The sequence below is a fragment of the Capra hircus genome, unplaced genomic scaffold (genome assembly GCF_001704415.2).
Source record: "Capra hircus breed San Clemente unplaced genomic scaffold, ASM170441v1, whole genome shotgun sequence".
Classification (NCBI taxonomy): domain Eukaryota; kingdom Metazoa; phylum Chordata; class Mammalia; order Artiodactyla; family Bovidae; genus Capra; species Capra hircus.
The window spans coordinates 5,122-12,640 of record NW_017201247.1 but is presented as its reverse complement, the minus strand read 5'-3'; the positions used below and the strand labels follow the sequence as shown (position 1 = coordinate 12,640).

The window sequence follows — 7,519 nt, the reverse complement described above, 5'->3', positions numbered from 1 at the left end:
ATAGGGAGGAAGTTTTCCATAGCAGATTCTTTGGGGGCTGGGGAGTGGAAGAATCAGCAACTGTGACACTGAAGAAGCAACACTATTGTCAAGGAATTCCTCATATTTCCTAACAGGTGCATAACAATGGCACAGGGAGTATGTGACAAGGTCTCCAGTGAATCACTCTGCACTTCCTGAAGAAGGATAAAGAAGTCCATGGACAAGAGAGATTTGTGATATCAGCATGAGTGTGGCAATTTACTTTTGAGATTGCAAGCATGTGGAATTTAGGGTGGGAAACAAGTGCATCAGCCAGTCCTGGGATATTCCCCCTGGGAGAAGCTGCCTGGTCTTTATAAAAGGAGTCTCCATCACAGTGCTGTCATTGTTGTGACGGTCATAAGTCTTCTTTGAAGCCTCAGGTGAGCGCTCTTAGAGATCTTTATGGAACATGGGTGTTGGGTTTAATCTGGGGGTAGAAGTGGATTTAACTGAAGCAATGAGTGCTGTGTCCAGGAAAAAGAAGATAATGAGGATTTAGGGATATATTGTTGGTATTTGGTCATGAATGCGATCTTAAATGTGAGGAGAAAATGGAGTCAGGGGCACAGTCTTAACCTGAGAGAGAGTAAGGGGGATGAGATACTGTGCCACAGCACAGCACACATTAGTTCCAAATGCCCCTTCTCAGCGTGCAATCCCACTGAGTGCCTGGTTTGGGCCTTTGCATTTTTCCTCAGAAGCCCACAGTCAGGTCAGCTTAGCCAGCAACCAAGACCTCATGGGAGAAATAAGTAGAGATTTGTTTGGGGATTGGCTACAAGTTTATTATCCAGATTCTTCTTCAGAGTATGTTTGTATTCATACAACACTTGTGTAGGTAATTTTGTTTTAGAAAATTGTAGGAGAGACTAACCAGAAAAGACTGAAGATCTGAGAGCAAGAGATACTAAAAAAGAAGGGTGAAGAAGCTCTAAAAAACCATAAATACTGTATTAGGAATCCAGCAATGTCCTTAGTGACGGCAGTGTAGTTGGCGCTGCTAAATGTTCTACCAGTCAGACTCTAGTTATGAAGAATGTTGTCTGTTTGTATTTCAGATTCCTTGAGACCCAAGAAGGATGTCTCACCACCAGCATCCACATCCTCATCCACATCCACACCAGCATCCGCATCAGCATCATCATCAGTGCAAGGAGCCCTGCCATCCACCTCCAAAAGTGTGCCCACCGAAGTGCCATGAGCCTTGCCCATCCCATCCATGCCCACCTCCAGTGAGCCAGCAGAAATGCCCTCCTGGGCTGCCATGCCCACCATGCGAGCAGAAGTGTCCACCCAAGTGGAAGTAACAGCACCAGATTTCATCTGGACCAAGAAACAACATGATCCAGGCTCTTCCATTTCCTCCCTTCGGCCGTGGTGACGGAGTGCATCTTCCTTAATCTCCCTCCTGGACTGACAGCTGACAGAGAAAAGGCTTGGTTCCTGAAGCTGACACCATGTTGGTGGAAGAAGAGCAGCAGGTTCATCGCTTGATCTCTCTTTGCCATCTGTGTGTCTGTATCCATGTTGCGAAATCTACCCCCTGAGCAAATAGTGTGTGTATTCCTTTGCTTCTCCAATAAAGCATATTCATAGCCCTTAATATTTCTTTCTTTCATATTTGGTTTTGTTTTTTTTTGCAGATAGTATTTTTTAATCTCTTCTGTCAGCTACAAGTATTCTTCTGAGTGTTCCTTTTCATTCCCTTTGGATTATCAGCATTAGACTTTTCCTTCACTGAGTTCAGCTTTGCCTGAAATATGTCTTTTGGACTGGATCCATCAAAGAATTCCTTCAGTGGTTTCAGACTTCTTTCTATCTTTGTCTACCTTGAAGACCCTGAAAAGAATTGAATTCTCTCAGTCTCAGATTCCTTATTTGTAAAACCACTAGGCAAGAATCTATTCAACTCAGTGTACTCATAGAAAGTAATTTATTCACAAAGGTTTCCTAATTATTAACACATGCCAGGCAGTCTCTTATGTTCCAGGGACATGAAGATGGTGACTAAAGTCCTTTTTCCATCTAAACTCTTGAAGGGAGTTTGCACACACACACACACACACACACACACACACACAGATACAAGGCAAATAATAGTGATGCATAGTGATATTTTAGAGACAACTGTGTAGAAAAGCTCTTCCAAAGTGACTTTTAGGGCAAAGACTTGAGTGAAGAGAAGAATGAGCCTTGAGTATCTGGGGTACACTGTACCAGTGAGAGGCAATGGACGAATGCTGAGGCAGGGCAGAGTAACTGCAGGGATAACAGTCATCCAAGAGACAATGTCTCCAAATGGGGTTGAAGACATTGGATCTGAAAGATGTAGCCAAGAATTTGATACTTTATTCACAGTTTTCCAGCCATACTCTGCTGAAGTTCAAAGTCTCTCAACTTTATGTAATTCTCTACTATCACATCTATTTTCTTTTAAATGAGGGTACATATGATCTTTTCAGAACAGTTTTTAAAAAAGGTTAAAGGACTAAGGAATATATGCATACCTGTGGCTGAGCACTGAAGAATTGATGCTTTTGAACTGTGGTGTTGGAGAAGACTCTTGTGAGTCCCTTGGACTGCAAGGAGATCCAACCAGCCCATCCTAAAGGAGACCAGTCCTGGGCATTCATTGGAAGGACTGATGCTGAGGCTGAAACTTCAATACGTTGGCCCCCTCATGCAAAGAATTGACTCATTGGAAAAGACTCTGATTTTGGTAGGGATTGGGGGCAAGAGGAGAAGGGGACAACAGAGGATGAGATGGCTGGATGGCATCACCGACTTGATGCACATGAGTTTGGGTGAACTCCAGGTGTTTGTATTGGACAGGGAGGCCTGGCATGCTGCAATTCATGGGGTCGCAAAGAGTTGGACACGACTGAGCTACTGAAATGAACTCAAATGATGGCTGATTCACATTGAGTTTTGTCAGAAAACAGCAAAATCCTGTAAAGCAAGTCTTCTTCAATAAAAATTAAATTAATTTAAAAAATTAATTCTTTTCCAAAGCACAAATTTATTTTATAAGAGTGATGATAGGAAAGGTAGCTCTGTTATTAAGTGTTCCCATCTTATAGGGAAGTTGACTCCATTAAATCCCATCACCTTATAGGAAACAAAATACGTAGACAATTTTACTGTTGTGCTTTCAACACTAAAAAGATCTGATTTTATTTTTAGGGGTGTTGACTTTGTACTCCTGGATAGGTAGTGCACTAATATTTTTGACACACTTCCCTCTCCAATTTTGTCTTGAAGAAAAACAAGAAAAAGAAAAACAAAAAATAAAATTTTTTGATTTTAGGAGAACTTGATCAACACATTCAGAAAGTTCATGAAGCTTTGCTGTATGAAGTGGGTAATCACAGACTGATCTCTTTATTTTCAAGAAACATGAAGTTAAGAAAAAGAACACTATGACCTCCTCAAAGACCCAAATTTTCTTATTAAATTGCATCCCATACCGTCTCCACCTGAAGTGACCACAGTCATGACTCCTAATATTCACTTTCTTGGTTTTTCTTTATGGTTTTCAACCATCGGTATAGGAATATCTCTAAAAATTATAGTTAAGTTACTAACTTTTGCACTATATAAATGGAATTATACTGTATACCGTGGTTTTGTCTCTCATCTTTCTGTTGACACTATGTAGCTTTGGTTTATCCACTAGTGAATTTTAGTATATCATTGTATGGCTATATTTCTCTCCTTGTACTATTGGTTGACCTCAAAGTTGTTTCCTTTTTGGAGCTGTTAGGAACACTAGGACATTTTCTTCATGTCTGTTAGTGCACATGTTCACACATTTCTCTAGGGGATGTTCCCAGAAGTATCCCATTTCTACTTTTATAGATAACGCCAAATTATTTTCCAAAGTACTTGCAACAATTCCAGACTCCTCCCAGAGGTGCAGTGTATTTGCTGCTTGTTCTGTGTCTCAATTAGTTTGTCATTTCCACACTTTTGAAGGCTTTACCCATCAGGTTTGCATGTTGAATACTCTTTTTAAAATGTTAGTTATTTTCAGAAGCTCTAAGAATAATCTTGTTGGCCATATTAAGGCATTTTCTTTGTAAAGTGACTGTTGTCGAGTTTTCTCTTCAGTGTCTGTTTATGACTGACTTTATAAGTTATTTACGTATTTTGGATACTGAGTTTTAACAACAGTTAGCCTAACACCTGGCAGCCAAGATTTTCTCCTATGTTTTCCTCCAGAAATTGTAGAGTCTCAGATCTTATGTTTTAATGTGTGATACAATTTGTGTTAATATTTATATGATGTTAGGTAATGGCCAAGCTTCAATTATTTCTGTCTCAGTATCCAACAGTTTGAGTACCATATATTGACAAGGTTGTTTTTCATCTGTTGAATTACCTAGACACCCTTGTTGAAAATCAGTTGACCATGGATGGTGTGGATTTAAGTCTGGATGTTCTATTATTGTGTTGATCTCTGTGTCTTTTCTTATGGGATAGCATCCTGTCTTAATTAGTGCAGCTCTATAATGCAATCCTGCGATTCATTCAGCAATGTTGATTTATCTTTAACTTACAGTTGAGAAGTGCATAGGTATAAATTTTGAGGCCGTTAGGCCATCAGCATAGTATGGCTGTCAAATTATGAATAAATAATGAAAATCATTACTAAATCTTTGGACCCCAACCTCTCTGACCCCATTTAGAGGCAGTGCCTCCTTGATCACTGTCCTTTCAGTGGTTAATTTCCTCTGCCTTAGCACTTGCCATCACCTCTCATGGTACAGTGTATACCAGGTCCACTCAAAGCTCACTCATTTCTTCACTCAAGTCATTGCCCCAAAAGCCACTTTGGAAGAGCTTTTCTCCAAATTTTCTCTAACGTATACACATGCAGGACTATTAGTTGTCTTCTGTGTATGTGTGTGTGCAAAATGCCCTCAAGAATTTAGATGGATAAGGATGTTGGTCACCATTATCATGGCCCTGGCATATAAGAGATGGCCTGGCATGTATCAATAATTAAGAAACTTTTGTATATATATTAATTTCTATGAGTACACTGAGTTGAATACATTCTCTCCTAATTTTCTCAGGTAAGGAAACTGAGGCTGAGAGAATTCAGTTCTTTTAAGGGTCCTACAAGGTAGAGAGATAGACACGTTTGAAACCAATGAAAGAATTCCTTGATGGATCCAATCCAAAAGACATGTTTCAGGCAAAGCTGAACTCAGTGAAGGAAAAGTCTAACTCCAAAAATCCAATGGGAGGAAAAGGAACACACGGAAGAATACTTGCAGTTGACAGGAGACATTAACAACACAAAGTGCAAAAGAAAAACATAAGAAGAAATGTGGACAAAACTATGACACAGGCTTTATTGGAGAAGCAAAGAATAGACACACTAAGTGCCCACAGGCTAGAGATCAGAACCCGGATTACAGACAGGCACAGGGCAAAGAGCAATCAGGCGGTTGCTCTTTATCCCACAGGGCGGTGTCAGCTTCAGGAAGCAAGCCATTTCTCTGTCAGCTGTCGGCCCAGGAGGGAGGTTAAGGAAGATGCAATCCATCACCATGGCCGAAGGGAGGACAATGGAAGAGCCTGGATCTTGTTTCTTGGTGCAGATGAAATCTGGTGCTGTTACTTCCACTTGGGTGGACACTTCTGCTCCCATGGTGGGCATGGTGGCCCAGGAGGGCATTTCTGCTGGCTCACTGGAGGTGGGCATGGATGGGGTGGGCAAGGCTCATGGCACTTCGGTGGGCACACTTTTGGAGGTGGATGGCAGGGCTCCTTGCACTGATGGTGATGGTGATGCTGATGCTGCTGTGGATGTGGATGTGGATGCGGATGGTGAGGCATCCTTCCTGGGTCTCAAGGAATCTGAAATACAAACAGACAGCATTGTTCATAACAGAAAGTCTTACTCTCCCATTAACAGGGAGCCCTGTTCTACCACTTTCTAAAGAAAAAATTCCTTACACAAGTGCTGTGTGAATACAAGCACACTCTGAAGAAGAATAATCAGGATGTGAAACTTGTAGCCAATCTCAATACACATCTCTACTAATTTCTCCCATGAGGTCCTGGTTGCTGGTCTAACTGACTTGACTGTTGGCTTCCAAGGAGAAATGCAAAGGCCCAAACTCAGCACTCAGTGGGACTGAAGGCTGGGAAGGGTGCACTGAAACACGGCATCTCATCTCCCTTAGTCTCCATGGTTAAGACTGTGCCATTGACTGCATTCCTCCCGTCACATTTAAGAGCACAGTTAAGAAGTCAAGAACAAGTACTGAAAACTACCCCTAAATTCTCATTATCTTCTTATTCCCATAGAGAGCACGAATTGGTTAAAATACAGCCACTTCTACGCTAAGATTATATCCTACCACACGAGTGCTAAAAACCTCCAAAACTGTACTCACCAGAGGCTCCAAAGAAGACCTATGACTGAGTATCACGAAGATAGCAGCACGGTGGTAGAGACTCCTTTTATAAGGGCCAGGCAGCTCCACCCAGAGGGAACATCCCAGATCTGGCATGATGCACTTGTTTCCCACCCCAAATACCATGTGCTTGCGATCTCAAAAATAAATTGCCACACTCATGCTGATATCACAAAGCTCCGCTGCCCATGGACTTCCTCACCCTTCACTGAGGGAGTGCAGAGTGAGTCACTCCATACATTGTCTCAAAGCCCCAGTGCCAATGTCATGCACCAGTTAGGAAATATGAGGAATTCTTTGACAATGGTACTGCTCCTCCATGGTTAAGACTGTGCTTCCCACATTCCCCAGCTCCCTATGCATCTGGTATGGAAAACTTACTATCCCATTCCATTTCACCTTCAGCACCCAGCTTTGTCTCCCTCAATGGTAATGACTAAGCTTTACTAAATGCACATATCTTAACCCTTACCCACAGTTTTTCTAAATTCCCCTTATACCCTGTTCTACTGATCTCTGGGCTTTTCTTGACACTTCAATGACTTAACCATAGCCACAAAGTCTATCATGATTTTCCAGTACTAACAGTCTCATTTCAGTTGTGTTTTCACATGGCTCCATAATGGACATAATAGGACAACATGATCCCGCAGGTTCCTCAGCCATAAGCTCATAGACTGGGGCCCCCTTCATGAAACTCTGCTTTTGCTGCCCCACGACCATGAGTCATTTGTGGTCTAGTATTGTTTGTTGCTTTTCAGTTGCTTATTCATGTCCGGCTCTTTGTGACCCCATGGACTGCAGCGTGCCGGACTTCCTTGTCCTTCCCTATCTCCCAGAGTTTGCTCAAACTCATGTCCATTGACTCAGTGATGGTTGGATGTTTTCATCCAACCATTTCATCCTCTGTCGTCCCCTTCCCCTCCTGCCTTCAATATTTCCCAGCATCAATGTGTTTTCCAATGAGTTGGTGCTTCACATCAGGAGGCCAAAATATTGGATCTTTGGCTTCAATATCAGTCCTTCCAGTGAATATTCAAAGTTGATTTCCTTTAGGAGTGACT

The 7,519-nt window shown here is 41.9% G+C and overlaps 2 long non-coding RNA genes across 2 annotated transcripts; one reads left to right on the top strand and one right to left on the bottom strand.

Moving 5' to 3' along the window:
- The first annotated feature begins 244 nt into the window (after positions 1 to 244).
- On the top strand, positions 245 to 1,627 carry LOC108635055. The gene is made up of 2 exons (XR_001917742.1): positions 245 to 404; positions 1,083 to 1,627. It is a non-coding gene; the product is annotated as an uncharacterized LOC108635055 (long non-coding RNA).
- Positions 1,628 to 5,358: 3,731 nt separating this feature from the next.
- On the bottom strand, positions 5,359 to 6,568 carry LOC108635056. The gene is made up of 2 exons (XR_001917743.1): positions 6,435 to 6,568; positions 5,359 to 5,892 (listed from the first exon to the last, which is right to left on the bottom strand). It is a non-coding gene; the product is annotated as an uncharacterized LOC108635056 (long non-coding RNA).
- Between the last annotated feature and the right edge of the window lie 951 nt (positions 6,569 to 7,519).